Genomic DNA, 16,777 nt, shown 5'->3' on the forward strand with positions numbered 1-16,777 from the left:
ATCTGGGGAAGACAGCTACTGTCCTAACTCTGATGCAGTCTCACTAGAAAGGCCTGTGACAAGCCTTGTGGCTGTAGTGAGGATGGTAGTTTTTTTGAGCAGAGCCTATTTGTAGCTTCCACTTCTTTATTCTCCCAAGAGCTGGAGAGTGTGTGTATCCCCTGCAAGTGCAGTTCTAAGGACAAGAGGTCAAAGTCCATCAAAACAGACCCAGGAAAAAAAGAGCTGTCATTCCTTTTGACAATCTTTGCTGCATCTACTCAAAACTGGGGCCCACCAGGTGGGTTTCCCAGGGGATCTCTTCAAGTACAGAGAGCATCACCTCTAAAGCAGAGAGCACCTCGATACCAGGGACTAGTACTGGAAATGGCTCTGGCCCAAAAGGGAATCTGTTCTAAGCACCATGGTGCAGGAATTGGCCACACAGGGTGCCGGCTGCTTTACAAAAGGAGGAAGCCTGTTTTAGGGTGGGCAGGCCAACAAAGCTCAGCCACGGGGAATTTGATCACCTTTTTATCATCCTGTCATCGCCCACTCCAGTTAAACCAAGATCTGCCACAGATGCCTGCCAAATGACAATGCAGGACCATGGCTCTGCCTTGGAGGAAAGTGCTCCTGAAACGTCACATAGTCATTCTGGGTGCCCAGGAGACCCCAGCCACAGACAGCCCAGCACGGCCACAATAATCTGCCCAAGAGTCTCCCTCTGAGCAGGAGCAGAGGTGGGGAACTGGAGAAGGAGGTGAGCCCACAAATGCCTGGGCAGAAGGGAGCCGCCTCCAACCTGACCCACATCTTCCCTCTCCCACGTGCTGCAACACATGCTCCGGAGCATCCATCAACAGCACCACTGAGTGTAAACAGAAGGAGAAGGATGCAGAGAAAAGGAGCCTGCGGAGAGGAATGGGCAAGTCCAGAGCTGAGACCTCAAAGGCTGAAACACAGATCCAGAAAAGACCTCCTGGCAACCCTTGCTACTCAGTGACTTTGTTTGAAGCCCTAGAAACTCCTAGACCTGGCATGGCAATGATTTTTTTTTCAAGTCCTCTATATATTAAGCTTTCAAAATGACAAATTTTCAGGACTAACAACATTCTGTGCTAGTGACAGCTCTTAGGTCACTGGGCACCTAAGAGTATCTCATCTTTTTAGAGGTGAATTTTTAAAGGTGCATAACTTCTGACTTCAAGAGTCTATAGAAATGCCACATGGTCTGCAAATAAATATTTTAAAAATGCTCACTGCAGTATTACCAAAATGTGGGAAGAGGGAGGGTAGGAAGCCCAGCCAGCAATGAGAGAATGAAAGATCATACAACTTACATTTTCATGTTAAAAAATAAGACACAACAATTAACAACAACAAAATAATAATAATATGTCATCTTTCAATATAGGGTCGATTTTTTTTTAGCATGGAAAGTGTGTCCATAATAGTTTTTTAAAATACATTACACACATTATTATACCATATTAATTTAAAAGGAAAAAACAAGTTTCACATGTTTTTTAAATAATGTCAGGAGTATAGAGAGTCCTACTACTACTTTGAAAATACCTTCCCTTCTCACAAAAAGCGAAGGGTGTCAACAGTATCCTTTGTTGTTCTTAAAGCAGGTAAAGGCTCTGCCTGCAAGGAGGGAACAGTTGTAAAAAAAAAAAAAAAAATACTGCCGAATCCCCAGACAGTCATTCCTTTAATTAGACATATTGCTTTTTTAGGCTTTTCTTTTTTTAATAAAGAGAAACATGCCCCTAAGGGTCCCAAATGGGAGAAAGCATTGGGATTAGAAGTCACCATAGACCCACAACTGCAGACAAGGTCATACAACAGATCAGAACATTCCCGTTTGCTGGATAGGGGTGCCTCTGAGTAGTCAGCCACAGGCTGCGGGCGAAATCCTTCCATGCCCCAAACCCCATGTGCCCTGTGAGCAATGCTGGCTCTAGGATTGGCATGTTTTGAAATGAGGGAGATTGAGAGAATTCTGCATTGAGGCAGAGGCAGGAAGAACTGCAAATCACAAAGTATCTGAATGTTGTTTATTGCTTCATTTGAAGGTCTGTGTCTATCCTTCGGCATCCTAAAATTTATTACATTGTGATTTTTTTAAGTTTATCTGGTACAAAAAGGGGAGATAGTCCCAAATTTGGCAACCCTATAGCATGAACTGTGGTGTTGGATAAGACTCTTGAGAGTCCCTTGGACTGCAAGGAGATCCAACCAGTCCGTTCTGAAGGAGATCAGCCCTGGGATTTCTTTGGAAGGAATGATGCTAAAGCTGAAGCTCCAGTACTTTGGCCACCTCATGCGAAGAGTTGACTGATTGGAAAAGACTGATTGGAGGGATTGGGGGCAGGAGGAGAAGGGGACGACAGAGGATGAGATGGCTGGATGGCACCACCGACTCAATGGACATGAGTCTGAGTGAACTCCGGGAGTTGGTGATGGACAGGGAGGCCTGGCGTGCTGAGATTCATGGGGTCGCAAAGACACCACTGAGCGACTGAACTGAACTGAACTGATAGCATGAAACAGAGGCCCAAGAGGCTGGACAGCTTGACTGGGATTACCGGATGGGAAGAATGTCATTAGAGGGGGAGACATTCTCTTTTTTTCTACAAAGTTTTTACTCCTCTTCTTTAATTACATGTTGTAAATTACCTTTGTAACTTTGTAAAGTAAAATTACATTTTAAAGAAATATAAGCAAAACCTGTTACAGAAAAGAGTATACTTACTCTCCCTTTTTTTTCCCAAGACCCTCATCCAGCCTCTCCCCTATTACTGAAAATAATTGAAGAACCCAGAGAGGAGGACTTAAGTCCACAAAAGGCAAGGAAACACTTACTGTTGTGTTTACCTGTTAAGGCTTGCAATTTCCAGAGATTCCTCTGACTACTGTTACCAGCAGCCTGTTTGCTCAGGGGTTCATCAGCAGTGCTTATTAAGCCACTGCTCTTCCGATACACTGGCTTTAGACAAGCCAATGGAAGAGAGAAAATACATTGTTGGGTTCATTTAACACATGTTTATTGAGCCTAAGGCTGAGTGCTGGGCCCTGGGATACAGGATAGATAAAGCATAATCCCCCTGTCCTCAGGGGCTCGTTTCTACAGACCAAGAAATTGGCTTCAGACATGAGCAAAGAGCTCGACCAGAGGGAATACAGCCAGACAGCGGGGGAAAGGGGCACTTCAGCTAGTCTCCGAAGACAGAATGGCCAGGATGAACACACAGTGCTCCAAGAGCACCATAGCTAAAACCATTCTCTCGTCTCACCTCCTTCCTTTCACTGTTGAGGAAACAAGTCCAGAAAATAGAAGCCACTAGACATTGGTGCCAATATGAGAAAGTACATTGCAGGTAAACATTCTCAGGCCCAAGGTTACCCACTACAGAGCAAGGAGGTAAATCCAGCTCCCACTAGCTCCGAATCCTTAACTCTGGATGCAAAAGCCTAAAGAAGTGAGAAGGAGCTGCTTCCAAGATCCAATTTTCTGTCTTCATGGGTGGGCGGGCCCACCTTGCCACTCCAGTGGGGAGGTACAGGCATGAACTTGGTAACACAGAATTTGCAACCCAAGCCTAATAGTACAGTTCCTCCATTGCCTAAAACAGGAGAACAGGAGTGCACACCTTGCCTCGAAAACCTAGTTATAGGGATTCAGCTTAATTCTGCATTTGCTGAGTGGTTCAGTGGCTCAGAACGTAAAGCATCTGCCTATAATGCAGGAGACCTGGGTTTGATCCCTGGGTGGGGAAGATCCTCTGGAGAAGGAAATGGCAACCCACTCCAGTACTCTTGCCTGGAAAATCCCATGGACGGAGGAGCGTGGTAGGCTACAGTCCATGGGGCTGCAAAGAGTTGAACACGACTGAGTGACTTCACCTTCAGTTTCACTTTTCAGTTTATACACAAACTCAGCATATATATGAAGCCAAAATCAAGGAAACTCATTCAAAACTTAAAACCCATAAACTCTAGAATTGTGTACCTGATACAGAACAAACAAAATAACCCTGAGCAGAAGGAGGTTATTTGGAAATGGTCAGATACAGGAATCCCACACAGTGATCAGAAAATGGTCTTCAGAAACAATGCAATCAGGACTTCCCTGGGGCTCTAGTGGTTAACAATTGGCCTTGCAATGAAGTGGATGCAGGTTCAAGCACTGGTCAGGGAACTAAGATCCCACAGGCCTCAGAGGAACTAAGAGTCCACCCAGCCAAAAATAAATTAATTAAAATGTTTTTAAAAAATGCCTTCAACCTGACTTCTCACCTTCTGCCTCCAGCAGGAGCCATCAAGGATTAAGCTGTAACCCTGAATCTTAAGGCCAAAGGCAGTCACGCAAGCCCCCTAGAGACCTGCCACTGGCGGGGCTGGCAGGAGCTAGCAGGGGTGGGGTGAAAAGCCAGCCTCCCAAGTGTACTTTGCTCTTCTCAGTTCATTTCTGTGAAGCAATGAATGACCAAGTTCCTTCTATAACTCAAGAGGCCAAAGTGCTACAGAAGCAATATTTTAAAGCTGACACACAGGGAAGGGTCATACCCTCTATGGGTAAAATGAGGGTGAGATGGAAGGAAAATAGCACAAATAATCAGCAATTCAGTCTTGCCACCAGTAGTAAAGTTCTCTTTCTAGTTGTGATGCAGGTGATGAAAGAAAGAGGAGATAAAACCCTGCCCAAGGTCCAGCAGACCAGGCTGGACCCTCATCTTACTTCCTACGTGATCCCAGGCAGTGCCTTCACCCCCGACCTCAATCTTGTCCTCTATGAAATAGTCACTACCTGCCTCGTGAGTCGTCAGGAGGGCTAAGGCACAAGGTCATGTGCCAAGTGCTTTGCCTTAAACCTCGTATGTTGTAAGTATTCCATAAACGGCCACTGGAACTATTAACTACCCAAGAGGCAAATCAGTCTGGCTCCTTGTAAAAACGACACGACTTCTGAGAGGGCTGACTGCAGCTGTCCAGCAGTGCTGAGCCTGCAATAGCACACCCGCATCTCGGGAGAACAGCCCCAGGGCCAGTTCACCAGCTGGATTCAAGATGCCCTCTTTGGCAGCAGCGTCCTGAGCCTCCCCAATAGCCCCTTGAACCCTCTTTCTTCCTGCTTTTTCTGTGGTCAGTTCTCTGCTTCCAATATAGTCTCTCTTCTCAACCCACTTCAGTGCGTTAGCCTAGCTAAGGCAGCCTGCTCTTAAAAACAAGAAACAGCCTCAGTGTTTTCAGAAATGCTGACTTCAAAACAGGCACACTCATCCTATGAGGCAGAGACCTCATAGGATTCCACCTCAAGAATCTCAAAAGCGCAGAACTTCAAGGGAGGATTTCCCTGACAACATCATAGCACAGTATAACGAGGTACGAGCTCAGACACTGGTGAGGGTAGCTTAACAGGCTCACATACTCCCTGGTCGGGCTCATATCTCAAACCACTCAGCCTCACACCGTTCAAGAGATGAACCCACCAGAAAAATTTCCACCAGGTCTCTGGAGGTTTTGTAGACACACACCCTAGGCAGCTCACCAAGAGTCACACTCAAGGATAAGTCTCGTGGGCATCAGGATCCCCTTAGACCTTTCTTCTCCAAGTGTGAGATACAACCTAGCAGCTTCAGCATCACCTGGATCTCATGAGAAACACAGGCTCACAAGCCCCACCCAGACCTAGTTTATCGGGGTCCCCCTTTTAACTAGATGCCCGGGTGACAGTGCTTGAGAGTATTTAGAAAAAAGTATAGCCAGAATGGACTGTGATTATTGACTGAGGTTTTCACTCAGTCTTTTCCTTTCTTTGTGGAAGAACGGCAATATTAGCCACTAGCACATAGTAGATAATGAATATTCATTGAATGGATGAACAGATGAATGGGTAGTTTACCAAGTGACTCAAGAAACTTACCCTGTATTAAGTGCAAAGAAAGATGTAAGCGTGGGCCTGAGAGAGAGAACACTTGGGGGCAGGGAGAAGGGGTCTTTAAATGAGGTTGTCAGTGGAGGCCTCTCTAACAGGAGTTCACATCAGGAGCGGCATGAAGCTACGGTGTGATGGATGAGCAGGCGCACGCTGGGAAGAGGATGTCAGCCCTACCCGCACCTACACTTGCCACCATAAAGGGTCTCCGGCTGTAGGCCAGTAAGGATAGATAAGACTCGTAAGTTTCTTGGTCCAATGGTTAAGAACCCACCTTGCAATGCAGGGGACATGCATTCGATCCCTGGTTGGGGAACCTAGATCCCACATGCCGTGGAACAACTAAGCCTGCACACTGCACCTAAATCCATGTGCTCCAGAGTCCTTGAGCCACAGCTAGAAAGTCCGTGAGGCAGTGAAAGATCCCGCATGACTCGATGAAGATCCTGTGTGCCACAACTAAGACCCGACATAGATAAATAATTTTTTTCTTAATTTTTAAAAGAACCCTGGAACTAAGAAACTAAAGGGAAAAGAAAAAAATTATTTTAAAAAGACCCATAAGTTGGGCTCTGATGGTAGAAAAGAGCAGCTCTCAGGAGGCACATTCAGCAGGTCCCTGACTGTAAGACAGCTGGGGTCAGGAAGCCCGTGTCTGGAGTCACAGTTGCCATCTCCATGGCTCCTGGAGGTGGCTGTGCCAGAGGAGGGCTGAAGAGAGAAGCAGTCTATCAGCTAGACTCTGTTTCCTGGCCACAACCCCTCCAGCCCTCAGATTCCCAAGCAAAGACATGGAGATTACTCACTGTTTTCTCCAAGTCGATCCAGGAACTTGCAGCTGAGCATCCAAGGGTCCAGGAGCCCAGTCCAGATGTTACCCTGCAACAGCACGCTGGCCAAAAAGAGACAAATGACACAAGTCAGTGCAGGCGGCCACGTTAGTGAGTAAGCAACACTGTCTCAGCATGGAACGACACTGACGGGGTTCAGATGATAAAGAGCAGAAAAGGAAAGCATCCCCTCGGAGCCAGTGGTCTCAGAGTGCTGTGCAGTGATACAAATGGCAAACTCCTCTGCCCTCAGCATTGGGAGAAGCATCGGCCCAGCAGCAGCAGCAGCTCCAGAGCAGTCTCTCTGCAAATCCCCTGATATGGAGTCTAGACATAGAGCTGCAAAGGGCCCTTGGAGAGAATCAGGCCCAACCCCTCTCTTTACAGACAAGAAAAGCCAAGACTTAGAAAAGACAACAGGCCTTGTCTAAAATCAGCAGAGTATAAAGGCTAAGCCAGGAAGGGAATCGAGGAAGCAAGTCTATAAAAAAGCTTAAGTTTACCTGTAAATTACCTTCCTTCAAGAAACCTGGGTTCTAAATAAATGTTATTCTTATCTGTTCTGGCTCTTAACAGACAGATAAAGCAGCCTGCAATTCCAGATCTTAATGGTTTCCCGAGTTCTCTCTTTTATCCCCAAAGACTTTGAAGAGCCAAACTAAAACTCCTGGTTTTCTCCCAAAACAAAAGAAAACAAGGGAGAAAAAGAAAAACCCTGGGACTGTTCATATTTGAGTACAAGATGAAAAACCTAAAACTTTGGAGAAAAACTTGAAGACCTAAAAATTCCGAATTTATGAGATATAAACTGCACAGAACAAAAACAAAAGCTTCTCTTCCATTCATCAGGTTTATAGACCCAAGAGACTAGAACATTCCAGGGACATGCCTGGAGACCATAAGAAGTGGTACACTTCAAAGACGAGGGGGCTGTCTTGTTCAAATAAAATGGATGATCAAAATGCCAAGTCTTTAAAAAATGACGCTTCTGATTATGGTTTTTTTTTTAATGAATTGTCGTCTAATTATATATTTAAGACATAATTATGTAAACAGTTACCTCTTCTCCTGGGGTTCTAGTTCCAACTGACCTTGACAAATCAATGTAACCTTGGGCATATCACACCTAACCATGCACGTCTTCCATCAACTCATCCATGAAAAAGCAGTGATGGGATAAGACTTAGCTCTTCAGCTGGAGAATTCTGAAAATCCCCTGCATTGCTGAAACAAGCTGAAAGTACCTCCCATTAAGTCAGTTATACAAAGCATAGTTACTCGCCTACTTTGAAAAAATGAATGTCAGTCATTATAAATTTAAATTGCCATCTCTTAGGAAATAACTACAAAGTTGGTGTAACAGTCATGTTCTGTTTCCAGGGAGTTTACTTCGACAGTGACAAATATGCCCCCACCTGCACTAAATGGGGTATCGGGGTCTATTTCCCCAAAGGTCCGTTATTATTTATAAGGATGAAAGTTAGGGTTTCTTTCGCATGAAGTGGAATTTAGGCAGTGAGGTCATTTGTTTTGAAACTACAGCAACCATTCCAGTTTTTTTCCCCCATTTTAGCATTTCAATTACTCTGGGTCAAGAGTAAAAGATGAAGATTTCACAGAAAATGCAAAGCCTAGTAGGCCACCCACAGAATGGTCAAAGATTCTGCCCTGGACAGTCCAGGGCACAACTGGGGGGTTCCCTATCCCAAGTTAGGCAAGTTCACTGGTAAAAAGTCAGTGCAGACTTACACACAAGCAGACTCATACATATCTCAAAGAATGTTCAACAGTCCCAGGATTCATTTTAAAAAAATAAACAAAAAAACAGAACCTACCATACTGACCACGTGGTTCCTGATCCTTACAGGGCAGGAGGGTCCATAAACTCCTCTGGAAATATGATGAACCCTCTCCCCCAGAAGAAGGACCTGAGAGATTCAGTTTCAAATTTCCCCAGAAATTTCTCTGTACCTCTGGTTAAGGACCTGGCTTAATTAACACAAGGAATCCCTTTTCATCTTTCTCTCTGAAATTTGTACAAGCCCTTGGTAAAGAGGGTCATGAGTGACAACCCCATTTACAAAGTGATACACAAGGGTAGGGACCGGTGAGAAAACCAGCTTCGTGCAGCTCTTAGAATGGGGAGTATGACTCTGCAGCCAGCAATGCTAACAACTGTTCTTGAGGCCCTGGCTGTGCCTGGGAGCCTTTGCCAAACAGTTTCAACAGGGACCTTCCCAAATCTGGGTTTGCACTTGGTACTCAGTTCTTCAAAACAACAACAAAGAGTAACACGGAAACATATGTAATACCATATGTACAATAGCCAGTGGAATTTGCTGTATGGCTCAGAGAAGTCAAACCGGGGCTCTGTGACAATCTAGAAGGGTGGGAGGGGGTAGGAGGTGGGAGGCAGGTTCAAGAGGGAGGGGACATATGCATATCGATGGCTGATTCATTTCGATGTATGGCAGAAACCAACACAGTATTGTAAAGCAATTATCTTTCAACTAAAAATAAATAAAATGGTTGCAACAATAACAACAAAAAATAAACAAACATCTGCATTACTTAGGAATGCGTACAAAGGTACCAAGGATCAGTTAAAATGAAAAACCAAGATGCTTATCATCACTCTGAGGTGATAGGGGGTGATTCTTTTTGAGATATTCGTAATGTTGGCTGTTGGCTTCCCAGATGTTCAGATTATTCCTCTGCGTTGCATATATTATTCTCCATGTATGTCACAGAGTAAAGCAATCTTCCTTACAGAGAGATTCAGGCCAGGGACAAGGCTCTCCAGGACTTGTCATCTCAGCCCCAGCTCAAGACACAGCAGTAAAACTGTGCTGAGCCCAGCAATGGTCTGAGGGTGGGCCCACCAGGGAACAGTGACCAGCTCTGGCCCCTGGGACACCATCTATAAATAAGTCTTTTTTTTTTTTTTTAAACAAGTCCACGCCCTAGGACAGTCTGGTGTTCTGGGCTGAGGCCACGCTGACCTCCGATGCTGCCCATCACTCTGGGAAATGCTGGTGTTGAGTTTCTGTGAACTCACTGGTCTTCCTCTTCCATGCTTGGCAGGCCTATAACCTGGGGCACATTCTGTTACTGTGAACAATCTCAGCAAGTCTTCCTGAGCCTCTGAGAAAGGAACAAAGCCCAGACTCATGTGTGGAGCTTGCAGGACTGTTCAGCCATCTCCTTCCTCAGCTGGATACACAGGCAGGAGGGGCCTTATATGTTCTCCTTCAGCTGCCTCATTACTCCACCCTCCTGGTAAGAATTCTGCTCATTCAGTGAGTGGTCAAGACATCTACTGGCCAGAAAAAGAGGTAGACAGTGTAAGGAGTCGTGACCAATATGTTTAGATTCCTATCCCTTTTGTCGGAGAAGGAAATGGCAACCCACCCCAATATTCTTAGCTGGAGAAATTTCCTGGACAGAGGAGCCTGGCAGACTACAGTCCACGGGAATCGCAGAGTCAGACACGACAGCAACTAACACTTACACTTACTTATCCCTTTTGCACACTTACCAGTACTATCTTGATCAAATAAGGAAAGTATGCTCCTTGCCTAATAATCCGAGCAAGAGCCTGCCATTCCAAAAAGACTCTTCTTAGGGTAATCTTACTAGCAGATGAGGGGCACTAGTGGTCAAGAACCCACGCGCTAATGCAGGAGACATAAAAGACGCAGGTTCAATCCCTGGCCAGGAAGATCCCCTGGAGAAGGGCATGGCAACCCACTCCAGTACTCTTGCCTGGAAAATCCCATGGGCGGAGGAGCCTGGTAGAGACCATGGGGTCGTTAAGAGTCGGACACAACTGAGCGACTTCACTTTCCCTTTCCACTTTCATGCACTGGAGAAGGAAATGGCAACCCACTCCAGTGTTCTTGCCTGGGGAATCCCAGGGATGGGGGAGCCTGGTGGGCTGTCATCTACAGGATCGCACAGAGTCAGACATGACTAAAGCGACTGAGCAGCAGCAGCAAAGAGTCAGACACAACTGAAGCAACTTAGCATGCACATATGTACTAGCAGACAAAGCTCTGATTTTTTAGTTACAACAGCCAAATATTGACACCATGACATCACATGACATTTTAACCCGGTTTGGAATAACCTACACCCATACCTCGTGGCTTTTTCATACTGTTCATGGGGTTCTCAAGGCAAGAATGCTGAAATGGTAAATGCAGCCATGAAATTAAAAGATGCCTGCTCCTTAGAAGAAAAGCTATGACAAACCTAGACAGTGTAGTATTAAAAAGCAGAGACATTACTTTGTTCACAAAGGTCCATATAGTCAAAAGCTATGGTTTTTCCAGTAGTCATGTACAGACGTAAAAGTTGGACCATAAAGAAAACTACGTCCTAAAGAATTGATGCTTTCAAACTGTGGTGTTGGAGAAGACTCTTGAGAGTCCCTTGGACAGCCAAGAGGTCAAACCAGTCCATCCTAAAGGAAATCAACCCTGAATATTCATTGGAAGGATTGAAGCTGAAGCTCCAATATTTTGGCCACCTGATGTGAAGAGCTGACTCACTGGAAAAGACCCTGATGCTGGGAAAGATTGAGGACAGAAGGAGAAGAGGATGACAGAGGATGAGATAGATGGATGGCATCACCAACTCAGTGAACGTAAGCTTCAGTAAACTCCAGGAGACAGCGAAGAACAGAGAACCCTGGCATGCTGCAGTCCGTGGGGTTGCAAAGAGTCGGACACGATTTAGTGGCTAAACAAGAACATCCCCTGTGGAAGACAGACCCACAGTAGACCGTGCTCCAAAAAGGAAATAGCGCACTTCTTCATCTCTCACTGCGGCTCTTCCACTCTTCTCCTAGCTCAAGTCTGCAGTTCAAAAAGCAAAGCAAGGGACCTCCCTGATGGTTCAGTGGCGAAGACTCAGTTCAGGGAGCCCAGGTTTGATCCCTGGTCAGGGAACTAGATCCCACATGCCACAGCTAAGACTTTTACACATCTGCGCAGCCAAAAAAATGTTTTTTAAAAAATAAAAAAATTTTAAAGATAAATAAGCAATGCAATAGCCAAAATACAAAACCCACTCTCTAATATGTCACCTTCAAAAGTAGAACATCCCTCTGGATTCTGCCCTTTCTCCTGAGTTCAAGACTGGCATAGCTTGCTGTGCGCCTGGGTGTGTGTGTGTCTGTGTAAGCACTCGAAGACACATATGCATGCAAGCCCAACATTCTTGATGGACTCAAAACAATAGCTTACAGGGAAACTCTTGCTCAGAGCTCAGGAAAAGTAAAGGCCAGCCAATTCCAGAAAAACAAAGGGTTTTAGCAACTAACACGAGAACAAAATGATCTCATGCCCGTTTCCCACTGCGCCTGCGCCTAAGTGGGATCCTTCTCAAACTTGAAGTGCTCACTCAGAGGCAGTCACTGTTTCCACCCTAGGGAAACCCATGGGGAGGACGGCCAAGCCAGGAAGCAGATTCCAGAGGTAGCTTTTTGATGTTTAACCCAGAAAACCCTCAGACGGGGGCTCCTCAGCCAAGGGGGGGCTGGAACGCTCAGTGAGGCAGGAGACCTCATCCTCAGGGCATTAGTCACCATGTCCAATAGCCAGTTCCTTTACATCAAGGGCCTGGCCCAGGAATGAAGGTGGACCCTCCAATAATGGGCCTGAATCTCTGGGGCCCTAGAACGTGCTTAAACTTCCTTCCTTCCTTTTTTATTTTTGGCTGCACTGGGTCTTGTGGCTGCACATGGGCTACTCTCTAGTGGTGGTGCTCAGACTTCTCACTGAGACGGCTTCTCTAGTGTCAGAGCATGCGCTCCAGGCACACGGGCTTCAGTAGTTGCAGCACATAGGCCTAGCCACCCCGAGGCATGTGGGATCTTCCAGGACCAGGGATCGAACCCACGTCCTCCAAATTGGCAGGCAGATTACTAACCACTGGACCACCAGGAAAGTCCCTGTGCTTGCTCTTTCAGTCCTTGAGATTCTCTTACATCTCAGCGAACACAGACAGGAAAAGGCCATACTTACAGGGCCCCTAGTGCCTTCCCCCCATTATCATACAGAGTGGCACGCAGACTAAAGGGACAGGTAAAAGCAGTGAGCATGCTCTAGATTTCCTACACGGTGCAGACCCCACCCCCACCCCTCCACTCCACAAACACACCAGAATAGTTGTATTTCTGGTTCCCTTGGAGAGAGGAACCATCAAGACGTAAATGCTCTTAAATCAATTTTTAATTCATCCCAAAAGCCCCTACATGCAATTTTAAAGCAGCAAAAAATAATTCTAAGGCATTATTAATTTATTCTGTAAGCAAATACTTAATGCACATGGATTAAGGATCCCTTGAATGACTTCTACAACACAATAAAATAGCCTGTGTTCCACCTCAAAGTGGTGCTGGGGTAGGGATTGGGGGAGTAAAAAATAACCCCCAAAACACCGGCCATTCTGTTTGGAAGAAACTCTAAATAAGTCACGTGTGAAGGTATGAATTATTTTTGAAATCAGCCAAACCTGCATTGCCTCCTGCAGCTGGGTGATCTTTTCCAGCACACAACTCCCAACCACCGTCCCATGCACAGCTCTTTGCAATTCCCTTTGCAGGGACCCCACCACTGTGCTTTTGATAGGGCTCCAAATAATCTCTTCTCTGGTCTTTCTCACCTGGAGATCCCTGAGGGCACCCTTAGTACCCTGTACAGGGCACCCAGGAGATCAACAGTAAGGAACAGGTGGGAAGAGGGAGAGAGGTGATATCTTACAGAGGCCACTGCAGGTAACTAAGATGAACGATAATAAAATTTGGGGAGGAGGATGGGTATAAGTGTACCGTTCCCTGCCCCCAGACCAGCATAGCTCAGCCAATGCTCAATCAAGCTTGAAAACCCAGGACTGTAATAAAGATACAAGGAAACAGTCTTCCCAGAGGCCCAGCCCACACTGAGCAGCCAGCTTCCCCATCCATCAGCCTGACAGCAGCAGAGACAGAAGTAGGCTGGAAGGCGCTGGGTATCCTCTGCCTCCTGCCTTCAGAGCTGCATTTTCCACCTCCCTTCTCCCTTCTCTCCTGCACCTGACATTCACTGATTCCAGGGGCAGTTCAAATCTCTTACCCGGGGAAAAGGCCCTGCATACCCTGACCCCGTATTGAGCTCCCCTGGCTCAGCCACTGCCCAGAGATGCCCCTCCCCTCCCACCCCCACAGCCACAACCTAGCGCTGGGAGTGTGTCTGGTGTCTGGGATTCTCCCCACCCCACCACATCCCGCCTTCTCCTCGCCCCCTTTGAGGTGTGTCCCCAAGCCATTCCTTCCAGGAAAGCCCAATACCCTCATCTGATATCAAGCTACCTCCCCTCAAAACCCAGATCAAATGCCCTCAAGCCTCCAAAATGACCCCTCTGAACCTCCCAATCAAAATTAGTCTCTCCTTCTCCATATATGCCATGCCAGAGGCTTTTGTCCCCCTGTGAGACATCCAATATCCAGAGGGTTAGTTTCTGTGTGCCCTTTCACACTCCTCCCTAGACTGAGTTCCTGGAGGGCAAGAATGCTATGCAGGGAACACAGATAAAGGTGGCTCAAACAGTGAAGCCTCTTGACAAAACAGTCCAGACTCGGATACCTATGAAATGCCTATGCCTTGGTGTTAAAGATTCTTATGGGTTTCAGGGAGACAATTCTAGAATCAAATCAAGCACACAAATAGCCTAAACAAGGGTTTATGGGTTTGGGGTTTTTGTTTGTTTGTTTGGGTACAGTCTAGTAACTCAACCACATTAGTCCGTAAGTTCAGGCTCTATCTTCCCAGGAAACAGACTTCTTCAGTGTTCCTTCGGGACCAAAAAACGCTGCAACTTCAAAATGCAGAGGCACACTCCTCTTTAGAAAAGACACAGCATCTCAATAAGCAACATTATTAAAGAAGCTGAATTTATAAACTCACTCTCATGGCACAGATTTCTTTTTGAGACAGATCAACCCACACACTTTTTCTTCTGATTCATTGAATGTGTTATGCGGGTCTAGAATTCAGACACTTCCCTAAGTCAGAAAATCCATTTGCTTGTGAAGAGACAGAAATGGCAACGTCGTTATGCTGGTCTCCAATGAGAAGCCAGCTTACATGCTCCAAATAAAGTAAGGAGGCAATATCTAACCCCAGTCAAGAAGCCTCTGGGATCTATTTTCCCCTCAACACAAATGTTTCTCATTTGGTCCAAGCTCCATCTCAATTACATGCCAAGAAAAGACAAAGAAAAAGCCACTACCACCCACTCCTGCTTTCATGAAAACATTATAAATTATCTTTATTACGTCATATAGTAAAGTGGCCTCACATAAGGCAACACTGACAAATGGTTGCAGCAGCCGTTTTCCTGCCTGGTTCATAGGTGTCCCCCTGCTTGTCTGCCAGGCAGCAGCCTTTCCTCTCCAGAAAACAGCCCGGGGACATGCTGATGCCTTTGATGTTTGTTTCTAAAGGACTGTCATGAACATCAACAGAATAAAATAACTTCTGTGTAACATTAAATAATGTTTATTTCAGCAACAAAACTTGAATGAATAGAGTGTCTTAACAGTATCTTTCCTCAGCTAAGTCGATCCCAGCTTACAGCAGGGAGGTCAGTAGTTTTAACTTCCACCTAGAGCCCACAGGTTGGGTTTCCCAGGTGGCACAGTGGTAAAGAATGCACCGGCTAATGCAGGAGACATGGGTGATGCAGGCTCAATCCCTGGGCTGGAAAGATCCCCTGGAGGAGGAAATGGCAACCTGCTGTGTATTCTTGCCTGGAGAGGTCCACGGACAGAGGAGCCTAGTGGGCTACAGTCTGTGGGGTTGCAAAGGGTCGAACACCACTGAGTGAGCACAACAGAGCCCACAGGCCAACTCCCTTGTCAGCATTCGGGTACAAGCATTTCAAAGAAATTGAAATCACCAAGCTATCTCCTCTGGCACAGTCCTCAATTAAGTAAACTCCTAAGTGTTAAACTCTGAGGGTCCTACAGGCTCACACTCCAGAATGGACGCCAAAGCTCTCCCATTTAAACCAAAAAGCAAGGAAGGAAAACATGAAGCACCTGAATTCTAAAGACTAGCTGGTGATGGACAGGGAGGCCTGGCGTGCTGCAATTCATGGGGTTGCAAAGAGTCGGATACGACTGAGCGACTGAACTGAACTGAACTGAGACAACCTTTATTATCAGTGTCTAGTCTTCCCAAGGTCCTGGATGGTGATTGGTAAGAAGTTACATAAGATTCTATACTCAAGGTCTACCTTTTTCACTCCAACCAAAAGTTTTAGATGCAGTAGGAAACTTGGAAATTCCTGGGCCTGTGGTTTATCAAATTCTCCTGCCAGAATTTCACTAGACAGAAGAGGGTGGGCCACCAGGATCGGGAAGCCATTCATAGCAAGCATGAGATGCTGTTCATTTCATTCAAGTTCTATATCCTAGCTTCACTTCTTATCAGGCAGATTTTCCACTTACTCAATATGTACATGTGGCCAGTGCCTCTCATGGCTTGTTCCACCTCTCCCTTGAGATGTTCTTTCTGTCCCTTCCTTAACAAACTTGTTTAAAAATATGTATATTTATGTACGTGCTAAAGTACCTCATCTTCCAAATTCCCTGGGTGAAATTAAGGCTCCAGTAGTAACCTTAGGAGTATTCTGTGGTTTCATACACCCAGGCTAGGTTCACCACCCTGCACTTCGTCGTGGTCCAGGAAGCAGGAATCTCGGCTCCTCAATGTGTGACGACTTTATGAAGAGAGTTGGAGACAGCCCTAAGTATAGAACCCAGGTCTCCGGCCTCTGAGTCAGGGGCTTTTCACCCATTTGCATCCAACAGTTCATAGCCACCCAGAGTCAACCCTTAACTCATAAGGTCCTGGTCCACTTTAAAATCTGTCCCTACCTCTGCTTTATATTCAGGCAGGTTTAAGTGAATCAGTGTTTTCTTTTGAGCTTACCTCAAGGTTCACAAAATAGGAACTTGAATTTTCATGGGTTTCAG

The 16,777-nt window shown here is 46.0% G+C and overlaps 1 protein-coding gene across 10 annotated transcripts in view; it reads right to left on the reverse strand.

Moving 5' to 3' along the window:
• Positions 1-16,777, reverse strand: part of TLN2 (talin 2) — a 498,466-nt gene that overhangs the window by 400,310 nt on the left and 81,379 nt on the right. For all 10 annotated transcript variants that reach the window (XM_060417828.1, XM_060417827.1, XM_027971770.2 and 7 more), the window contains exon 2: positions 6,730-6,815. The gene's annotated coding sequence lies outside the window, so the exon portion shown is untranslated. The remainder of the gene's footprint in view (positions 1-6,729; positions 6,816-16,777) is intronic.

The sequence above is a fragment of the Ovis aries genome, chromosome 7 (genome assembly GCF_016772045.2).
Source record: "Ovis aries strain OAR_USU_Benz2616 breed Rambouillet chromosome 7, ARS-UI_Ramb_v3.0, whole genome shotgun sequence".
NCBI classification, from domain to species: Eukaryota; Metazoa; Chordata; class Mammalia; order Artiodactyla; family Bovidae; genus Ovis; species Ovis aries.